Source organism: Rattus norvegicus, chromosome 19 (genome assembly GCF_036323735.1).
Source record: "Rattus norvegicus strain BN/NHsdMcwi chromosome 19, GRCr8, whole genome shotgun sequence".
Lineage (NCBI taxonomy): Eukaryota > Metazoa > Chordata > Mammalia > Rodentia > Muridae > Rattus > Rattus norvegicus.
The window spans coordinates 53,164,086-53,187,264 of NC_086037.1; the positions used below are offsets into that span (position 1 = coordinate 53,164,086).

The 23,179-nt window shown below is 41.5% G+C and overlaps 1 protein-coding gene and 1 long non-coding RNA gene across 3 annotated transcripts in view; one reads left to right on the forward strand and one right to left on the reverse strand.

Moving 5' to 3' along the window:
* Zfhx3 (zinc finger homeobox 3) overlaps nucleotides 1-23,179 on the forward strand; it is a 1,006,519-nt gene that overhangs the window by 374,940 nt on the left and 608,400 nt on the right. The window contains exons 1-2 of one of the 2 annotated variants that reach the window (XM_039098313.2): nucleotides 1,669-2,443; nucleotides 2,755-3,017. The gene's annotated coding sequence lies outside the window, so the exon portion shown is untranslated. Of the gene's footprint in view, nucleotides 1-1,668; nucleotides 2,444-2,754; nucleotides 3,018-23,179 lie in introns of those variants that run through there. The other variant, XM_063278047.1, reaches the window with a different exon arrangement.
* On the reverse strand, nucleotides 8,290-21,657 carry LOC134483353 (uncharacterized). The gene is made up of 3 exons (XR_010060215.1): nucleotides 21,453-21,657; nucleotides 9,575-9,639; nucleotides 8,290-8,870 (listed from the first exon to the last, which is right to left on the reverse strand). It is a non-coding gene; the product is annotated as an uncharacterized LOC134483353 (long non-coding RNA).

Below are 23,179 nucleotides of genomic sequence, written 5' to 3' on the forward strand. Positions count from 1 at the left end.
TTTTTTTTCGAAGCTGGGGACCGAACCCAGGGCCTTGCACTTCCTAGGCAAGCGCTCTACCACTGAGCTAAATCCCCAACCCTACAAACATCTTAAGATGGATAAAATATGAAATCTGTGGCAGTACCAAGTTCTAGAGAGATGCAGAGAAGCCAAATTGGATTTTGCTCGTGGGATTGTAAAGTAATACAGGATGTCTTAATAAAGAAAACTCACATGATTAAAGATCCATCTCAGCTTACAGTGGTGTTACCTCCCAATTAATCCATCCTGAATTGAAGATATAAATCAGTTGTGTGTGGTGGTATATGCTTGTTATCTCAGCACAAGAGGCTGACTTGGGTCATCCTTGGCTACATAGTGAGCTACAAGGCCAGCCTAAGCTATATGAGACCTTGTGTTACAACAAGAATGAGAGAGAGCAAGTAGCATACACTGAAGATATTCTTAGTAGAGGCAATCTATTTAACACAACTTCTGTCTTGGTTTGGGTTTCCATTCCTGTGAAGAGAGACCATGACCAAGGCAGCTCTTATAAAGGACAACATTTAATTGGGTTTATAGGCTCTGAGGTTCAGTCCATTATTATCATAGCAGGAAGCATGGCAATGTTCAGGCAGGCATGGTGCTGGAGAAGGAGGTAAGAGTTCTATCTCTTGTTCCAAAGGCAAACAAGAGAAGACTGTCTCACAAGCAGCTAGAAAAGAGCCCAGCCCAACAGGGACACGCTTCCTCCAACAAGGCCACGCCCACTGCAACAAGGTCACACTTCGTACCATGCACTCTGTGGGCCAAATATATTCAAACTACCACAACTTCCCTCCTGAGTATCACACTTAGTACAATGTATGCTCCAGAGGTAGCTTACCCTTGTGATTCTGTGGTTGAGAAAGGTCTGAATCTCAGGACCCCTTCTCATCACAACACAACTGTGTAAAACTACATCCCTACTACAAGAAAATGTCAAAATTCAAAGTTCATCTCCGCTGAATGTGTATTGCCTTTTAGCTCCATTGTGAAGTTGAACATCTTGGGTTGAACCCCTGTAAGACCTAGCAACTGCATTCTTGGACATTTATACCAAAAGAATGAAAACTTGGAACTCCCACAAAAACCTATGCAGAAATACCCACGACGCTTTTATTTGTAATAGCCCCAGACTGTAAATACTCCAGATGTCCTGCCAAAAATGAGTGTTTGTTCGTCCGATATGTATTCATTATGTGGAAGATTACTCAGCGATAGCGATGGTTCCATTACATGATATCCTTCAACTGGCGAAGTTACTGAACTGCCGAGCAGATTGGTAATAGCCGAGGATCAAAAGAGAGGGCAGGGATGGAGGAAAGTGGGTATTCCTACGAAAGGCAATGGGAAATGCGGAGAGGAACTGAGCTGTTCCCTGACCGTACTCCGCCAAGTCCTGCTTCCCAGGTGGAATTCTGCCCTGTCTCCATAGAGGAAACTGGGTAAAAAGTATGCTGTGGCTTGTATGAGAAATGTCCACCACAGCCTCTGGTATTTGAACACTTAAATTTCCAGTTGGCGGTATTGTTTGATGAGCTTATGGTACCTTTTGGAGCCGCAGCCTTGCCGGAGGAAGTACGTCACGAAGGGGCGGGCCTTGAGGGTGCACAGTCTTGCTCCATTTCCAGGTCCTTTTCTTCTTCCTGTATGTGGACAGAAATTTCTCTCAACTTCCTGCTTCTGCTTCTAGCTTCCTCGTCTCCCTGTCATGGTGGACTCTTCTCTGTTGGGAACTGTAAACTCAAACTCAATCCTCTATTTATTCCTTTTGGTTGTCAAATTTTATTACAGTAACAGAAAAATAACTAACACAAAGTAATGGGAGTTTTCCATATTATTTTTTTCATTTGCTTATGGATCTACAGTTATCGCAGAAAAAAAATTTAAAAAAATAAGTTCAAGGATCCTGTCATGCTCTCAAATTTTCCACATTTATTTTTATATGATATCATTATTACTATTATTAGGTTTTGCTAGTCTTGTTCACAGTAGCTTGTGCACTCTGTATGTCTCAAATACTTTTTGATTCTGTCATCTTTCTTTTATATTCTTGGGGCCTCCCAACTGCACATATAGGGTTCCTCAGTCCAGATGCTGGGACAACTCTTTATTAAGTTTGAGATTATAATTTTAATTTTTCTTTCTCATATTTTTGAGATTATACTGTAACTGAATTATGTCCTCCTTCCCATTCCTCCCCCCAAACCCTTCTGTATACCTTTCTTTGTTCTCTTTCAAACTCGTGGTCTCTTTTTTCATTTATTGTTGTTGTACAGAGATTGCAGTTTTAATTTCCAAACCTACTTTTCAGGCATCTTTTCAGCAGTCTTTAGTAGTGAGTGTTCTAGACAAAAGAAAGACCATATCAAAGAGTTTCTGCTGCTGTGGATGTTTTCTGAAGGAGACAGTCTCCATGGTACTTCGGTTGTCTTTGCTTTTGCTTTGTACAGTATAGAAGATTACCTCTGTTTACCATATGAGCCTTCCTATACTGTGGAAGGAAATGGATGGATGGGTGCAGGAGAAATAGTTACATTGGTGAATTGCATAGATACATGAATTCATGGATAGATGACTATATGGATGGATGGATGGATGGATGGATGGATGGATGGATGGTTGGGTTGATGGATGAATAGATTATCAGAAGGAAAAAACCCTTCTGTTTGGAAACTTCTCTCTTCATTAATTCAATGCACTGAGGGAGTTTTCTTCTTTCCTTTCCAGGGATTTCAAAAGAGAAACCAGGAACAACAATAAAATGTCCCTATCCCATGACCCTGCCAGTTCTTCAGAAAAATGAACTCTCCCAAAGTGACAAGGTATCCTAGTAGAGGCATCAGAAGGCTCCTGACCTTAGGAGAGTGCTGCCACCCATTGGTCCCATCAGAGAGAAGAGGGGCCTAGTTACCTGCTCCTATCAGAAGCTGTCTGGGACCTAAGCCTGTTTTCTCCAGAACTTGAAAACCCAGAAAAGCAAGTTGTTCCAGGTAAGTGATGTTTTTTACTTCAAGTTCTAAAAATAATTGGAGAATTAAAAACAATCATCAATGAAGTTTGTTAAAAACTGGGCATGGGCCACATAAAGGTATGGCGCTGAGAAGCACAACCTAACCCTGGGTCTAGGATTCCCTTCCAGCCATTCCCACCTCCCCTCAAGTCACACCGATGGCCTCTGTAAAACTAAATTGCTATCAGCTCCTTAACAAACAGCCTTTGAGGAGGGGGAAAAAAAGAGCAACATTTTTTAAGAGGAGGAAGAAAATTACAAGTATATGTTCTCACGACACAGTTTTAAAGCTGTTTGTAGCTCATTCACAATACTCAAAGTCGTTGGTTTTCCATTTGAAATGCTAATAAGGCCTTCGAAGGGCTCGGTGCATCTTACAGAGCAACGGGAATCAAGCGACCTAATTGGACGCAGAGGTGGGCTTGTCGTCTTTATGGGCATCTGGGCCTGTCTAGTGTCACCTTTATTCCCATGGAATGTTCTAGAACTAATATGGTCCATAAAAGTGAATACAGAATGGAGAGATTGACCAGATAGCCATCCTGTGTATTCTGTCATGTGTGACCATTGTGGGAATCTTCATCTTGTACCCCGTAATCTGTGTGGTCCCGTGCTGTGGTAAGGAAGTTGATGAACCGTCTTTTCTCTCATTCCTCAAGATAGTCCTCCTGTTCCAAATGACATGATTATGCAGACATGCGGCCATCTCAGGCCACAGGTATTCTTTCTATAGACTCAGAAGCCTCACTTTTGTCATGGAAACAAGAGCCTGGTGTGAAAGTCAGACCTCAGTTCCTATCCAGGGACCTGGTTACATTTTATAAGTTTATCCGGTCTGTGGTAGACATGAAACAAAGCCACAGGAGTCAAAGAAAATGAAGACATGTTGCGATTTGTAAGGACAACTTCCACTTGTTATTTACTTTTTCAACAAAAACAGAATTTCATATAAGACTATGATATTTACCTCATTTCAATTTCTTCCTGCCTCTGCCCTCCAATTCTTCCTATTTCCCCCTTCAAATTCACGATCTTGTCTTTATTATTGGTGTGTGTGTGTGTGTGTGTGTGTGTGTGTGTGTGTGTTTGCATGTGTGTGTGTATGCATGTGTGTGTGGGTACATGTGTGTGTGTGTGTGTGTATGCATGTGTGTGGGGGGGTACATGTGTGTGTAAATACAGCCTATGGCTGAGACTATTTACTTTTGATCATATGTGTTGTGTTGTGATTTTTTTGCTTTCTAATGGTTGACCACTTGGCCCTGGATAACCAATCCTGGGTTTGTCCCTTGAGCTAGTTTCCCCTCTCTGGGCAACCATTTATTACCTATAGGTCTCCATCTAAGGGTAGGACCTTGTGAGATTTCCCTTATCTGCCTGGACTATCAACCAGCGCTATTGCTCTGTTCTTGCTTAGACAACAGTATTGTGATTTCGCGAGTACATCTTCTCTGCCAGATATGAGACGCTATCTCTCGTTAGATGTCCTGGTCCTCTGGATCTTACAGTCTATCTACCCCCCTCCATTGGTATTCCCTGAGCCATAGGTATATTGGTAGTGACGTGCATGTATCAGTTGGGGTTGGGCATCCTACAGTCAGTTGTTTGCATTCTGACCAATCTTGGCTTTCTATGACGGTCTCTGTATGTGCACTTCAAAAAGAAGCTTCTTTGACGAGGGGTGAAAGGTTACCTTTGTGCCTAAAGATTTGGTTCTAGAGAAAATTCTATCTTATGTGTAGATTCTAGCCCCACTAATGGATTTTTTTAAAAGCTAGGTAACAGGGCTGGACTGGGGAGATGGCTCAGTAGTGAACAGTACATACTATTCTTACAGATGGCCGGAGTTTGGTGTCCTGCATTCACACTGGACTGTTCACAAAGTGAACAGTGATTCAGTTCTAGGGAATCCAATGCCCTTTCCTAATCCAATGCCCTTTCCTAACCCTGCCTGCCAGCATGTGCATATGGTTCACACACATTCAGATAATTTAAAATAAAATTTAAAACCAGTAGGAAGCATTTTCTTGACATGAAAGTTCTTGATTTGCATGGAATCTGATCTTGGAAAAGATAAATCAAGGTCCAGGTTAATTTTCTATAGCAGTTATTTTTAAGTGTCTAATGCTTAATGATCTGGCTTTCCCGATGTGGTATAAATGATGGAGAATTCTTGACTGTATGCCGAGAGTTGTGGATGGAAGGATAATATGTAACTCATACAAATGAGATTCATGCATTTCTAGTTTCTCCCTGTCACTGCCACGAACAGTTGGGTTTTTGTTTATTTGTTTGTTGTTTGTTCATTGGATTATTTTCTCCCCTTCCAACTAGGAAAAAAAAAAACCTCACAGTTGTTAGGCACACTTGGAGTGTGTTGAGGGATGAACAGAAGGAGAAAAAATTGAAATAAGTGTAAACAATTCTTTTGTGAAGTCTGGCTGGCAGAATCAGAAGAGACTTACGTTGTGCTAACTAACTTGAGTAACGTTTCCAGGGAAAACACTGGATTTGTTAGGTCTGGTGATCCAATGACTCTGTTAGAGAACCTGAAGAAACTTCACTTAATAAATGAAGCCCTCATGAGGTGTATCTTCCTTGGGGATTGGCATCAATGCTGATATTCTTGCTTGCTTAGTTAAGTCTGTCCATGGGGAAAAGCCCACCAAATTCCTTTTAACCTTGACAGAGTTTCAAGAAGAATGGACTTGTGTCCAGATTTTCTCTTCAGAACAAAAAGGAGTCGAAGACAAGCACGTGGCCTGTACCATAGTGTCTGAGAATGGTCCAGTTCTCTGCAGTGCCTTACAATGCATCTCATAATGTGCTAGCCTCAAATGGCAATGATGGTGGGTTGTCCTTGAGCTCTGTGGGTTGAGACAGTAGGTACAGAGAAGTGGGGGAGAACAATCTCTGTTCTTCATAGCTGTGGTTCCCTTGGGGGACTCACGACGATAAAGACAAATAGCCAGGGCACTTCTGTCTGCAGACTTGTCCTCATGGAGCCTGTCCCAGACCATCCCTAGCACTTTGGATAGGGTGGCTTGACTAGTGTGAATAGTGAATGGTTGAACATCTAACCTGGCAGCTGGGATTATCCAGAGTAAATGCGCTAAGGTAAGAGGAAAGGAGCCTTGTAGGCCCCTTAAAATCTGGGCCCAAATCAGCACAGAGTCGCTCCCACCATGTACTGTTGACCAAAGCAGTTGCAGGCTGGCTCATTTTCAAGGTATGGAGCAGTATACCTCATCCCACACTAGGGGACAAGGTACAGAAAGCAGCTAGTAATAGAATAGCATTTATGTAAATAAGTAACTCTTTGTAGTTCATGTCCAGAGGGTCAAGTGCAAACCCAATAAATCAATTATTCCATAAGAAGACATTTATTCTTCCAATTACAAGTAGACTAAATAAATAATAGATATTGTGTGATTAGAGTAAAGTTTGAAACACACATATAAAAACACACACACACACATACACACACACACACACACACACACACACACACACTCAGAGGCATGGTCAATCCAGCTAAAGGGGAAAACTTGAATATGATAAAATTACCCAGCAAGGGGAATGCATGTGTCTCACCTGAAGTGAGAGAGTTAAGCCACATTGGAAATGATAAGTAAGAAGACGGAATGTCTAGTGTGGTAGTAGATATAATAACCCTTGGCCAGGCATATAAGTATATGCATGTAATCCCAGCTACTTGGAAGATTATAAGTTCAAAGCCATCCTGTGTCACTTAGCACGACCCTATTTCAAATAAAATTTAACAAAACATCTGGAGATAATGATTCTGTTAAGAGTGCTTGGTTGGCATGAAGGGGGACCTGTGTTCTCTCTGAAGCACTGAAGGAAAGGGGGATAGATGACCGTTGCTTAGAAGGCATTACTGAAGACAATGTCAATAGAGAATGAAGGTCCCTTGTCCGCAGGCCCTCACTCCGTTGGAAACCCTAATGCTCTCTCTTAGAGCATGAGCTTCTCCCTTGAAGTAACTGGAACAATGAAAGATCACTGCTCTCTGGGTCTTTGTGGCAAAGGGAATAGCAGCCGCTTTGCTCTGCCTGTGTGAGGAGGAGATGCTTCCACATCAACACCGCTGGTTTTAACAGAGAGGAGATGCTTGCCCCTTGTCCTGAACCGCTGCTGCTTCGTGAGAACAATACCTGTCACCGGGGCAGGCTGCAGACCCGCCAGAACCTTCTCCCCACCATGGCTCGCGTGCACCACAGTTTGAAGATGCACTACTGTAAACGTGCGTGATTAAAAAAAAAATTAAAATGGCGATTTTCTATACAGATGTTGATGAAAGATGCATTTTAAAGAAGTAAATTAAAACCTCATTAATATTTCAGCGAGAGTGTTTTGTGCTTATCTGTTTCATCTTCGGTTTTGACCTATGGCTTAGAGTTCACAGTACGGAGGAGACAGTAAAATCTGTTCACCATAAAATGTTAATTATAACCAAATTACAGCACAAGCGTTCAATCAGCCACATTAATTCTACATAAAGTGAATTATTGTAGCAGAAAATTTTGAAATGTGACTGAATTTTGTAATCTTCAGTCTTCTCTTTTTCCCTACCTCTCATACTAAACCTGATTACCATGTGTTTATCCCAGAACCCCAGAGTTCTTTGTGGAATAGCAAGTTCAATCACCTGACTCTGTTTTCAAAGTTAAATTCCCCACGCACCCCTCACCTGTCTGGATGATCGTGAGGCAGGCTGGGGCCTCTCTGCTCTGTGGCAGTCCTTACAGTGAAGGTCTTGGGCTTGTCCTGTGAAACGGTTTTTCCCCAAAGGAAAAAATAAGCATGACCCAAATGTACACATGTGTTAGCATGGTTAGAACTGTGACTTGGTGGGCGGCAGAGATGGTTAAAGGCTAGGCTCACAACCAAAACGTCAAGAACTGTGATCTTCCTCCTACATCTAGATCTGCTGGAAAGTGACAAATTTGAACATTAGTGCTTTCGTGGCCTACATCCAACATAGGTCACATCTGGTATCATTTCAGTCAACAGAGAAATACTTGAGAGTATTAAGAGAATGGCGGTATAAGAAAAAAAAAGACAAAAAAATAGTTTGTAAATGCCAAAAACATCAAGGGTGTAGGTAGCTTGTTCTGTCAGCTCCATTAATTGTATTTTAGTAGCAAAACTCCTGATGCTCCCTTGAACGAAAGTACCCCCATGAATTTAGCGTGAATTTAGCGCGCCGTTAGAAATGGGAGGCAGCTCCATGCTAATGGGATATTTAATGCTGTGATAGATGCCATTAGGTACTAATGGATACAGGGGCCAGGAGGGGCTGCAAATTTTGCCAAATACCGGGGAACAAATAAAACTTTCCATTATGTGGTGCTGCTAACAGCCACCCAAATTCATTCTACAAGCGGCCTGAAAGCGTCGCGCAGAAGGAGTTCCGAACTCTTCGTCACCCTGTCTCTTGAAGCATTGAGCCACAGATCTGGCCTAGGGCATCGTGCGTGCCAGGTTCAGGGCATCCCTAGCATAAGGTGAAAATTGTAGTCCCATTTTGGAGGATGCCTCTTTAGAGCTGCGGTTCGTGAGGCAGAAGCAGCTGGGCGATCGCCGGCCTCATCGTAGCTACTTGAGCAGTGCCGTTAAAGCTGTAGGCACTTTTATACGGCAGAGAACCTAGGGCTTCAGAGGGCACCACACACGTGCCCGTTGCCTCCCAGTGACCAGCTGTGGTTAGGCTCCTTCTTCCCATCCACAGAAGATACAGACTTTGTTCCAATCCCGTGGGTAAGCCATTTTATCGAATACTCACAAAACTCCACAGAAGCCTGAAGCGCTGGGAAACATAGAAAGCTTCACATGAGGAAAATGCATTAATAACTACATTAATGAGGAAAACGAAATGACAGGGCTCACATACTATTAAGAGAGAAAAGTCTCCCTCTCTAAGAGGGATGAGGGAAGGAATTTTCAATCTGCTAATGGTTGAAGCTGTTAATCTGCAGATAAGGGTGAACATGGAGTGTGGTGTGGGAGGGGGCTCCTTTGATAGCCTTAGGTATGCCCAATCACCATTAGATCCGGCTGCTAAGGTACAACAGGCAGCCCTTCCTGCAGCCTTGATCTTCTGAAGCAAACAAAGGAGAAGAAAATACAGTTGGTGGCATGAGGCTTGCTTAGCTTGGAATACTGAGCATATTGGTGGCTGATACATGGAGACGCTTGTAAGTCTTCACCTGCCACCCTGCACCCACCCCCTTGGCTCTGCCCCAAATTCTCAGAATCTTCTTAACTTCTAATTTCCTTCTTGGATCCCTAGAAAATCAGGAAGACAGTCATAGCCTGGTTTAAGAATCCTGGTTTTTTTTTCCTTTCAGTAGAATAATAACTGGGTTTGTGTGTATGTGTGTGTGTGTATGTGTGTGTGTGTGTGTGTGTGTATGTGTGTGTGTATGTGTGTGTGTGTGTGTGTATGTAACTGATACCTACCCACTGTGCAGAATTTAAAAGTCAAATCTGAAAAAGAAAACAAAATCTTACCAATTCGCCACCCCAAGGCAGTCATCTTCTGATTCTGTGACCACTTTCCACACGATCTATTTGCCCTGGAGGGTAAAGGAAAAGGTTACACAACAGAGGCAGAGAAGCAGAGTTTCAAAGAAACTGAAATTTGCAAAGGAGTATGGGGAGTCTGATGGCTAAGGCTGCATTGTTTCCTGAAAAATGAGGGGAGAGAGCAGGTTAGGTGTACTCAGCCATACACAGGCCCGATGGAAACACTCACAGACGATAACCGTGGATGGAGATGAATGGATTAGTGTTGAGTTTGGTGACAATGACATGATCTATACAAGAAAGCAGATGGTTGTCGTTGTATGACTTTTTCTTTTCAATCAAATGTCAGCACGAGAAGATATGTGTTAAAAGTCAGGGCAATTGACTGCATTTTGTTTGAGTGTGTGCGTGTGTGTACATGTGGGAGGAATGTATGCATACTTGTGTGTATATGTGCAAAGGCCAGAGGAAGGCGAAGGGTATCCATACCTGTTATTCCTGATTCCCTTGAGACGGAGTCTTCCATTGAGCCTGGGACTTGACCAAATTTTGGCTAGGCTGTGGGCCAGCCAACTCCAGCAATCCTCTCTTTGCCTCTTTCCTTCACATGTCACAGGTATATGTGGCCTCTCGTGGCTGCTTCTGGTACTCCTGGTACCTGGCTAACTCAGGTACTCCTACCTGTACAGCACGTGCACTTACCGCTGAGCCTTCTCCCCGTACCCCAGAAACATTGACTTTAATGGCACTAAACTATTCTATTAGAAACTAGAAGAAAATCTATTAAGGTACACTTAAAAGAATTTATGATCTATTCGATAGATTTTATGCAAAATCTATTAAAATATAGTTCTTAATCTATGATTAAGACAGAAAAAGAAGACTGGGGGGGAGAACATTATCTAGATCCATTTTTGTGTGGCATCATGTTTCAGTCTTAAACACGACTGACCAACACCATGCTTAAAGCACAGCCATGTACCTTAGCACGTAGCCACCCAACTTCCACATCCATCTCCTGATGTTCTCTGGTTGTTATTTTACCTTGTCCTAATCTGAGACATTGTCCACCTGTTCTGAAGCTACAAACCCCTCGCTTGCTTCTGTACTGTGATGTTTCTGTTTATAGTGATTCACTGGTCTCTGTATCTTGTGTTTATGATTTATCTCCTGGTTACATGACTCTTATCTTGAGGTAGAACTGTCCTTTATTGTTATTTTGGTTGTTGCATATTTTCGCATACTTGTGAGATAAAGCATGATGATGATGATGTGACATGAATAAACATTGTGTAATGATAAAAATCAGAAAACCTAGTATCTTTCCTTGGTGATAACGTCGAACTCTCTCTACCAGTTCTTTATAAATATATGCTGAGGCTGCAGATGTGGCTCAGCAGTTTGGAGTGTGCACTGGTCTGTCAGAGGCCCAGCACTCACACTGGCTTCTAACAACTCCAGCTACAGCAGATCCAATGCCCTCCTCTGTCCTCTGTGAGCACTGAACATACTCCACACAGCTACAATATACACATAATTAAAAAATAAAATTAGTATTTTAATTATGTGTTTTAAGTATGTAACAAATTGTGGGGAACTTTAATCAAACAATTATGCAAACAAACACGAGAATTAATTCCTCCTATGTTTTAAATCTGTTACCCACCCTCTGTCTAGCCAATATTTTCCTCCCTTCCTACAGGCTGGTCATTGAGTATTTTTAAGTATACATTTAGAAAAAGTTCAAATGTTATGTTTTAATTTTTTGCATGCCTAAGGATATTGTTTGCCTATATATTTAATACAAAACACATTGATAAAGAAATAATATAAAAAAGAAATTGATTTAAAATAAAATCAACTAACTTAAATGAATAAATAAGAGGATGCTTTAGCAGGGTATAAAATTTTGGAAATTAAATGTTGTCTCTCTGAGAACTTTAGGTAGACCTTTGTCTGCTGTGCCCTGCCACTAACCAGTGTCACACTTTTGGTTTATAGGTGAACTCATCACTGCCACATTCTGTGTTTGAGAATTTCTGTTCAGGTTAAGTTTGAACATCAACCTGAATGGATAGGATAGCCAGAAAAGCTGTCTAACAAAACAAAACAAACAAACAAAAATGCTGGGAAACGTCATTTACCTTCTGGGAATTAAAATCTATGGAGAAGACTAATACTGGCCCAAATGTTCTGCTTACAGAGACTTACTGAATGAAAAATGTTCTCACTAGCCTCTCAACTCATAAAAATGAATATATCAAACATCATGTAATTTTTATCAGATTTTTCCAATATCCTTATACTGTGCTTTTACATTGCTACATGCATGTTTGTGTGTGTGTGTGTGTGTGTGTGTGTGTGTGTGTGTGTGTGTTTAACGTATTTCCCCCTTGCATATCTGATTTTGTTTCCTTTTCTTTAATTCTTTGTTCCAGGGACATTGGTTGTTTTTCTTTTCCTGATTCTTCTTTGTTGCATCTCTTTATTTCATTCATTAATATTCTTTCAAGTTTTACCTCAATGTAAGTTATTCCATTTTCAACTGTGCCTATTTTGTGCTACCTAAACTAAAACTTGTATATCAATGTTGCATTGACAATTTGAGCTGCCACAGCTTGTAGTCTACTACCAAATTGAGAACATTTAATATTGAATTTGAATTGAATTGAATGTGAGCATGAAATGCTCAAAAAGAAATCTGATCTGTGTGTGTGTGTGTGTGTGTGTGTGTGTGTGTGTGTGTGTGTGCGTGTGTGTGTGGTGGTGGTGGTGGTGGTGGTGGTGGTGGTGGTGGTGGTGGGTGTATATTTTCTTCCAAAAGGATACTTACCTCTCTTTTAGAGAAGCGAATCTTCATGGAAAATTTAAGACCTAATCCATGACTTAAGAAGTCTAAGGTCTTTCCTTAAGAGTGACACCTCTAAACTTCAAGGTAATTTTAGAAATATCAAATATTGTCTCTATTCCTTTTTAACCAGGATATAGTAAAGTATTTAAATATTATATTTAATTTTCCATTCATCTTTTTGTAGTTATTTTTTAGGGGAAGGATCCTAACTTAATTCAAGGAAGTTTCTTGCTTGATTCCTCTTCCTAAATTGACTCTCTCCCTTCAAACACACAGTAAGATGATCAAAACTAAACTTCCTAGCTTAACAGATATCTTCATCAGCAAATACCTGTGAGTAATGAATGATTTCTCTCACAGTTCTTCAATTTCTTTGGTTTGGCTAGCTCACACCAACCCCTTGATGTATTTAAGGCCATTTTGCTACTGTGCCCAGCAGGTACAATTTACACTAGAAGGTTCAGTTGACAAGGACTTGCTTGCCTTTACTGAAAACACAGTTATTATTCATGCATCTGCTTTGTTCTTGCTTTATGTATGACATTCTACATGCATCACCTCTTTATGCTGATGGGTAGGTGAGACATTGACCAACACCCTGCACCATCTGAAACCCAACTTTCCTCAGCCTGACTGGGTCTACCTGCTGGGTAGAAAGGGAAGGAACTTTAAGGGAAGAAACTTCATGATAGACTGTATTTCAGAGAACCACAGATTCTGTCCAGCTGTGTTAAAGAAATGTCCTTAATGGGGTTTATTCTCCCTGCTGGGAAATAAAATTTAGTATCCTGATGTCACTCCAAAAATTCAAGCCTATACAGTTTTCCTGAATGGAGTATTAGAGTGATGTGTAAATGGCTTCTGTTCTTTTTTATTATTATTTTTATAGTGAAAATTCTGTAAGATTAAGATTTATTTAGCATGGCCACATTGGAACGGGGGACTATGAAACCCAGGAATGCCCCCCACGTGTGTCTTCAGTCTTCAGAGGGCTTGACGTAAAAGCAAGTTTACAAAGAAAGCAAGTGCGATGTATAACTGAACAGATGGCCAAACTGTGGCCCTGGCCCACAGGGCTTCTCCTCTTAAAACCATATTTCTGACCTGTGTTAGACTTCTTACTTGGACAAAATGCCTGAGTTAAACAGCTTAAAAAGAAGAAAGGTTTGGTTTGGCTTGCAGCTTCAGAGGTTGTGGTAGTTTGAATATGCTTGACCCATATGGGGTAGCACTATTAGGAGGTGTGGCCTTTTTGGAGTAGGTGTGGCTATGTTGGAGGAAGCGCGTCACTGTGAGGGTGGACTTGGAGAGCTTTTTCCTAGCTGCCTGATTATGCCAGTCTCTCTGGGTGCTGTCAGATCAAGATGCAGAACTCTTGGCTCCTTCTCCAGCATGGTGTCTGTCTGGATGCTGCCATGCTTCTTGCCTTGATGATAATGGACTGAACCTATGAAACTGTAAACCAACCTCAATTAAATGTTGTCCTTATAAGAGTTGCCTTGGTCATGGTGGCTCTTCACAGCAATAAAACCCTAATGAAAACAGGTTTCCATACACAAGCTCTTGTTTCTGCTGCCTTTGGGCCTGTAGGGAGGTGAAATGGCATAGCAGGAGGCAGACAGTGACTGTTAGTCACTAGCCAGGAAGGAAAAGAAGCATGGTCACAAAATTCCAATGTCCCTTTCAAGGACATTTCCCCAGTGCTTAAGACCCCCCCCCAGGCTCTACCTCCTGAAAGTTTTGCAAACTGACAGCCCAAAAGCTGGTGACCTATCCTCCAGTGCGAGTCTTCAGAAATGTTTAACATCAAGTCCGTAAGATGACTTAAGAAGTTTAGCTGCTCCTAAGAAGTCTAGGTCAATACCCCTTCCATTAGCTTCTTCCCAAGCTATGAGGGGTTTGGATAGACTTCTGGACTTTCTTTCCCGCTAGATCCATTCTAGGATAGAGAATGTACTTGAGTACAACGCTGCAGCACACCAGAGCCATCTTGCCATCTCTTTCAGGCTGATGCTTTGAAGGGTGGCATTAGAGGCTTTGCCCTGTTCTTGGACTGTTGCTGTTGAGAATTTTCTTCCTTTTGTAAGATATTGGAGCCAGGGGACTCTGTGGTCCTACGACTACTCTGACCATCTCCCCCCAAGGCTGCAATTTTATGATTAATACCAACATTGTTGCTATGCCAGTCAAGTGAATGTGTGTCTTTATTTCTCTAAATGAAGTAAATAGTCCAGTAAAAGCCACTTATGTGTAATGTGATACCAAGAACGGGGAGAAACATGGAGAGTCACATGAGGAAATAAGGATGCTAGTAAGACGCATGTTAGAAAGCAACTCCCTTTTGTGGCAACTGGAACATGCTTTCCTGGGTAAAACCCAAAGAAGAGTATGGACCGTATGCCCAAGAGAAAGAGAGGCAGTGTGTGTGCATAATGACTCCCATTGTCCATAGGCGGAGACTTCCATGTTTGTTAACTCTCTCCCACCACCTAGCTACTGCACACACAAGGAAAGTAAGAGCTGAGCATTAAAACTTTTGGAGAGGCTCAGGCTCCAGCAACTGCCAGTTCTGCTATGGGCAATAACAGGGTAACATCTAACAGAAGAGGGCCAGAGTAAGCTACATGATTGGGAACTTCAGACAGTTTGCTAGGCAGAGAAGAGGAGACGGGGCAGGAACGCGTAGTATGCTCTCAGTTCTGGTGTGGGATCCAATCAAGTTAGTTGCTAACAACAATAGACCTTAGCTATTGATCGCAACTAGTTGGCTTGGTTATCTTTTCAAACTTAATGAATGTCAGGACTGGAGAGATGGCCCAATGGTTAAGAACTTGCTACTTTTTTAGAGAACTGGAGTTTGGTTCCCAGAACCCTCTAGACCACTTATAACTACCCGTAGTTCCTAGGAAGCTGATACCCGCTTCTGGTCTCCATAGGAACCAGCATGAATATAGCAGACACACACAACACCACACACACACACACACACACACACACACACACACACACACAAATTAAAATATCTTTTTTAAATTTTAATAAATGTACCTGTGGCAAAAAAAAGTAGGGTTCTTTTGGGAAGCCTTAGAAAACATAGGTGGAAGAACAATGAGATTATATGGAGATATATATATATATACATATATATATGTATATGTATATATGTATATATATGTGTATGTATATATATGTGTATATATATGAATGTAGATATACACATAGAGAATTCATATGTATATAATGCATACATGTATAGATATATGTATATACATTTATAAATTATATCCATCTATAGTTTTTCTTGGTATCCATTAGATATTCTATGAGCCCCTGCAGACAACAGAATCTATGATATCTCAGATCCCTTATATGAAATGGCACAGACACTTTCATATCAGCTCTGTACATCCTCCTGTGTGCTGCGAATCATCTCTGCGTCGCTTACAGGGCTGCACACAATGTAAACACTGTTTATGCTTTATTGTCTAGGGAACAATAAGAAGAAGTCTGTGCATGTCCGGTAGAGGTGTAAATTTCAAAACCCTCTTTCATCTGCGGGTCATTGCATTTGCAGACACAGAACGGGCGGATGTGAGGGGGAAGCTATCTGTATGTGTGAAAAGAGTTTTATCCGAGGTGAGCACAGGTGAGAGGGCACAGGCACAAGTGCACTTGCGTGTGATGTGTGCTGTGCGCGTGCTGCACGGACACTCCACCTGAGAGCCCCGAAAGTGTCACTCAGTTGCATCCCATCACTTCCCACCTGACACCAAAGGACCACATCTTTCTTATGGAGGCCACAGAACAAATCTACTCAGCTAAAATCCTACTTTCAAATAATCTTCTTTTACAAAGATGTCACACTGAGTTGGGTTTTAGAAAGGACCTGACTTTTGACTGGAATGTATCTCATATATTTGAATGGAGTTGCAGAAACCCATTCCCTCTCCTCTCTGTGAACTCTCTAACCTGGTGGCTACAAAGTGCTGAGTTACATTAACACTAAGGGAGAAACCTAAAAAGATCTCTACGTTCATTGGTTAAAGTGGAAAGAAAATTCTCATGGATATAACAAAGCTAGATGATTCCAATTGGGTATTTTGCATATAAGGTGATTGTGCATGTATAATTGTGTGTATATAGAGATTTTTATAAATGTGAACAGTAAAGTATAGTTAATAATATAATTATACTTTCTACAATATAAATATGGATAGTTTTATATATTTAAGATATTCTATTCCATTATTTATATGTTGTTATATGTGATATACTATATTGATTTTATAATTTATATATTCTATTAAATAAATTTTATATGATATATTTATATATCTTATATATCTTGTATATCTTATATAAATATATCTTCTTTGATGAGTAATAGTCTATTAAACATATATTCATGTTATATATCATCAAATCATAGCAGAAATACATTTTCAGTTATAATTACTAAATTTCACTATATAACTTCAAGTATATCTAGTTATATTTTAAGAGAAAAATGTTCTTCAAAATCCCCACCCAGGAAATCATGTATTTATGTTTAATCATGTGATAATTACCTCCAGATTGCAGGCTTCAGGACACTGAATAAATTACACATACTAGAAATCATTTTACCAAAGAAATGCTAAATTTAGGAATCAGTTGGTGGGAAGATTGTTGTTTGGATCTGGTAAAATAAGAAACAATCAAAGAAAATAAGAAGTCTATGCACGTCCAGTAGACTAACCCATGCCCTACTCAAATATGGTGGGATTCTCTGAGCTATTTGTAAATAACTCATCCCCACATTCATGAAGAGAGGAGGAGAGGAAAGAAAGGTGGAAGTTAGCTTGAATCACTCATGGGAAACGGGATAGGCCATAGGGTTTCGGTGCTGAACTAAAGCTTCGGGAGATGGCTGGTTAGACATCATTAAGAACTTCCTGTCAGGCTGAGGGTCAAGTCATTAGGGCAAACCCAATGATCTGGAGGAGTGCCCAGTCACTACCAACTCTCCTAAAATACTTACACGAAGGATCTTGGTGCTCTTATAATATATTCTGATCATTTTCTCGGGGGGGGGGGTTCTTTATAAGCAATATAAATAATGTTTATAAGTAACATAAACATTATTATGTCTTCCATTCACAAAAAATTTCCCAGGTCTTCTGATCTTTATAAACATTTGAGGCTATCCCACAGGCTTGCAAATTTGTGGTACTTTACCGTCAAGTTAAATGAAGCCCTAGCTTCATCTAGGAGTTTGTATGTTGTCGTGGAGTCATTAGTTGTGCATTGAGTATGAGACATCCACACTGGCTCATGTATTGAAGGTTCCGCCCTTAGTCGGTGTTGCCATCTGGGCTGGCTAAAATGGAAAGCATGCTCTTGACTCCTTCCTCTTACATCCCTGCTTTCTGACTGTGCTGATATGAATGGCTCTCCTCCACCACACACTCCCACACCCATGATGTCCAGCCCAATCACACGCATGAATACGAATATAAATCAGATGACTATAAATATAAATGAATATGGACTAGACCCTCTGAAACCCTGAGCCAAAATAAATTCTCTTTTCCTTCTGTCGAGAACGTGGTCCTAGCAGGTAACTAATACACTACTCCAAATTCATGTGCGTAGGTTCCAACTCCTGTTACCACAGAATGTGACTGCACTGGAGATAATAACCTTTTAATTGTGCACAGTCATGTGAGGACATAGGGGGACACAGCCAGCTACACACGAGGAGAGGGGCATCCCAAGAAAGCAACCCCACTTCTGAACTCTCATCCAGCAGACTATGACATATATGTCTCTGTGGTGTCTCTGTGGTAGGGGCCCCTCCTGCCCAAGCCTGGACACTTTGTCATGGCAGCCTGTGCAAACTCATACATGACATCTCCTTCTCATATCTTCCCCATCTATTTTGAGTCCTTTTAAGAGTGAAGCCTCAGACTCTGGCTGCTGTAGGAGTTTCCAGGCACCGTCGGTTATTTCTTTTTCCGAGTGCTCATCGTAGGAGACTTTGCTCTCTGTGGTGGTGTCGCACAGTTACACTTACAAAATAGTTTTGCACATTTAACTTTCTAAACCCTTACATCTCTAGACAGTGGCTTGCAGCAACTAAACGAACAGCATCCACACAGTAGGCGGCCAGGCTGGTCTTGGAATCAACCTGAAGGTGTTCAGTATCACAGATGTCCGGTGTGGGATGGCCGGGGACAGACAGCGGCTTCAAACCGTGGCTGACCTGTCTCTCCTGTCAGGTGATGTCCTATGGGCTTCCCATTAGTGTCATTACCGTTAGCCAGATGTTTGTACATGTAGCCTTGTTACTTAATCTAACTGGAAGCTCATGGGAGACAGGTTCTGGGCTGTCCTTTCTATCTAGTTATAAGGTTTGGGGAGTATGTGTTGATTGACATGTTAGTCACATGTAGCTTTTAGCCAGACTCCAACATATCACAATGTTCCCCGAATAAATGTAAAATTGACAGGGCATATGCAATGCCAATCTGGTCTTTGTTAGATAAAGACCAGGAGGGTGTATTTTTTAAAAGTAATACCATGGGTTGACATTATATTACAATCATAATTATAATACTTATTATATTTATATAGCATCTCTCTCTCCCTCTCTAAGGGGCTCGTAGTCATTTGCAAGCAGTGGGCCTGATCCTGCTGCTAAATAGAAAATAAATTGCTTATCTCTCGAAAGAGAATTAACTCTTTCAGGGCACTGGGGTACCATTTAGTAAATTAATAATCCTCTAAATGATACTCCAGATACACAGGATCCCCACTTATAAACCTGGGAAATGAACGCATTCCCAGTGCTTAAAAGAAATCGGGGCGTGCCTAACAGAAATCAGACTGCAAGCTCGGAATACGTGTAATGGACTCGTCTCGCGCCCCTAATAACTTTATGTTCATTCTCATGGAAATCCGTGTGTGGTGGAAGATGATTGTATTTGCTAAAAGCTGGCACTTCTGATCTTTTAATCTACTAATATGAGAGCAATAAATGGGAAGGAGTAGATGACGAGAGAAGGCGAGCGGTGGCATCTGCACACACGGGAGCAGTGGCAGTTTGCTCTGCTAAACGGATTTTGAAAGGATGACGACCTTTTCCCCAAAGCCATTTGGAAGGCTGACCTTGACCCTTCCAGGAAATATTCCTCTACCTCTACCTCTCTTCCAGTTAGTGCGCTGGAAATCACCTCATGGCTCTCCTTGGATCCATGACTAAAGTAGGTTAAGGACAGATATCAACCAGGAGGGGCATTGTCTGTGTCACAGACCAACCTTAGTCAGAAATGAAGCTGAGGACATAGACAAGCAACTCAAAGCTTCCAGACAGAGACCTTCCTTGGTCACTGTAGAGTAACAGAAGTGACGGAGAGGAGATACTGGCTTCTCAAAATGGTCGCTTGACTAGCCAGACTCAACCCCCAGGGCTTGAGTTAAAAACTGAAACGAAACGAAAACAGCCACATGTGGTTGTGCAGGCTTATAACTAGAGTGCTGAGGGGAAAGAGACAACAGGGTACCTGGAGCTTGCTGGTTGGCCAACCTAGATCATTTGACAAGTCCCAAGGCAGTGAGAGATGTTGTCTAACCAAAATATGAGCAGTAGATAGCACAAGAGAGGTGACACTTGAAGTTCTCCTTTAAATTTTACACATGCAATCATGTATACATGTGTTTGCCTATACACACATACACACACACACACAAACACACATACACACACACACAAACACACATACACACACACACACACACACACACACACACACACACATAGAAGATGAGGTCATTAGTGCTGAGTGTTTTTTAAAAAGCAGATCAACTTCTCCCTTGCAGGGTTGTCCCTTTTTCCATCCCCCTAGACTATGACCCCATCTCATTATACATTTCTAGAGTTCGCTCATTGACTCAGATGCCTCTCGGAGTCCTGCTTGTCCGGTGTTGCTGCACTGAATTCTGATTGTGATTCAGTCACACGTTATTGATTGTTGAGGCTTTCAGTTTATGTGCAATGAGATAGAATTTGGAAACTGGCGGTGTCTTATTGACTTTCTGATTTGAGCTTCTGGGAAACTCGCTGGATGGTCAGACGGGTTGCTAGCAGGTAGCCTGATAGTTCAGTAAACACAATATAGTTATCTCTCCAAAATGTGGGCTGCTCCTACCTAGGCCCCTCTTTAGATGTCACATGCATGAGAAAAACAACTCATGTATTGCTGTACCCAGTGACCTCCACCCTCCATCTTAACCCAAGGTTTAGCCTCTTTGTGAAACCTCCTGGATTTCCCTTGCCCCGCTGACAGTCAGCTGCCAGGGGCCTCTTTACACAAAACTGATTTTTTTCCAAGAGAAATCTGCTATGTAAGTCCGATGTCAGCAGCCCGCACACCTCTGAGTGCCTCAAACTCCAAGGAGCAGTCTTAAAGAAAAGCATCAGCAGGCTGCTAAGAGGAAATCAAGCAGATCAGCAAAATGTCTTGGAAGCTGAGAAGGAATTATGAGCCCCATAGAAAAAAGGCCTTCATTTTCCAGGAAGCAACATGGCTGGCAACAAAAGTAAACACCGATGGAGAAAACGTGTGCTTGGTCTAATTGTATAATTGAAGGTTGCCTCTTTCTGTATGTCACACAGGAACTGCAATAGCAAGGCAACGGCAAGCCACCCCGTGCTCTCCCTGTCACAAGGGCATTTTGCATGTGCTTGCGTTATGGCATAAGTATGGAATTAAATAAACCAGCCTGAGGATTCTGTCCCCGAGATGGGTCGCCATTGCACAATGAAGGTCAGAGGTAGTAAGTACAGTCAGCTCAAAGGTAGCAAAATGAGAAGAGAAATGGAGCCGCAAATTCACCTCCCGGGTGACAGTTCTCATCTTCCAAATGCTGGTTAATCACCATCTATGTGATAAACAAGAGAGCCTGGTCAGCAGCACCCTTCTGCTGACGACTCTTCTATCTAGCAAGTTCCAGAGGTGATAGATTCCTTACCCCCTTCCTTGTTGCTGATGCCAGACCCTCAGAGAGTTTCCCAGGGAAAGCTGAGTCCTAGTCATTTCTTTTGTTTTTGAGAGGAAGAAAATGCTCCCTCCCCCACAGAAAGCTATGTCCAATGAAGGTGCTGCCTTCGTGTCTAAATCCCCGCCCCTTCCTTTCTGCTATTCTGTCACTAACAGGTTTGCACTGTCCAGAGTGAATAGTAGCCACAGGCTTCTGGGTTCTGCTTTGTCTCTATGATCCTGGCTACTACTTTCTTCCAGTGGAAAACATCACCTGTATATGGTAACAGACAAGGAGTTTCTGTGAACGAGTGCTGCTGGAGTTTCCAAATTATGCATTTGCGTAATCCGCAAATCTCCAAGGGGTGAAAATATAGGAAGATCTTGGGGTTTAAAAACCCTACACCAGTGGTTCTCAACCTAATACTCTGACCCCTTAGTATGGTTTTCTCAAGTTGTGGTGACCCTCCAACCCTAAAATTATTTCACTGCTACTTTATAACTGTAACTTTGTTATTACTATGAATTGTAATGTAGATATCTGTGTTTTCTTATGGTCTTGGATGACCTGACCACTGTGAAAGGGTTATTTCACCCCCACACCCCCAAAGGGATTGTGTCCCACAGATTAAGAACCAGTATCCTGTACAAACTTACTAGTAATAATTATTATTAATAAAATTAGACTATCTTTATAAAAACATCCCAGGTTTTCAAAGCACTTGTATTTTATAAAACACGTAGGTGGTATATGGTTAAATATGATTTGCTTTTGACATTTTTTTCCTACCAAAATTGAAAAGGAATGACTAGAGGTTAACACCCATCAATTAATGCTTTATTATTCCTTTTATCTTATGATTTTTGGTGATTTATTCCATATCTTCTCCTCTCCTGGACTTTGTCACCTTGGTTCAAATGGATGAAACTGTATTTGCACCATTATGAGTTTCTTTTGATTGATGGACTTATCCCAGGGACCACGTTATCAGCATCCATCCTCTCACAAGGAGCCAGCCTTCCCAGAGAAGAACCAATTTTTGTTTTCCACTATTTGTGGCTAATCTGACGGTGTGATAATGTCATCAAGCTGTATTCTGCACTTTTTTTTCTTGATGAGCTGGAATTCTCTGGAGCTAAGACTTGCAGGCATGGGAGAGAGTGATAAACAGGAGGCATAACATTAGGCAAATTCAGTTTTGACACCCCCCTGCCCGGGATGGAAAATTGATGGGAGCACATTAGTCATTCCCGAGGTATCGGGCAACCCCAAGTCACTTGATTTCCAAATCAAACTCTATTAGAACAAGTGAGTCAAGAGAAAGACACGAATGAAAGGATGAACGCTTACATGGGGTGAGAACATTACTCTTCTTTTCCAGCCTTTATTTATAGTGGCCGTGGGTTTAGGAGAGTGATCTGACTCAAGGAGCCCCTACAGAAGAATCTGCAAGGATGAGTGTGCTCTGTAAATATCCTGAAAGGAAAATAACAACAGATATTAATGTTGTGAACATGGAAGAAAATTACAAGTAGATCCTATATAGGAAATGGTGAGATCTGACTTTCTTGCGATTGATTTCTCGCCTCTTGCTAACAGTTTTGTCCTCAACAAAACTTGGTAAGTCTAGATTTGTTAATGGAAATATTAATAGAAATTGCCTCACTGATAAAGACATTATATAGATACTCCTGGTTTGTGGGAACAAAATATAAAGC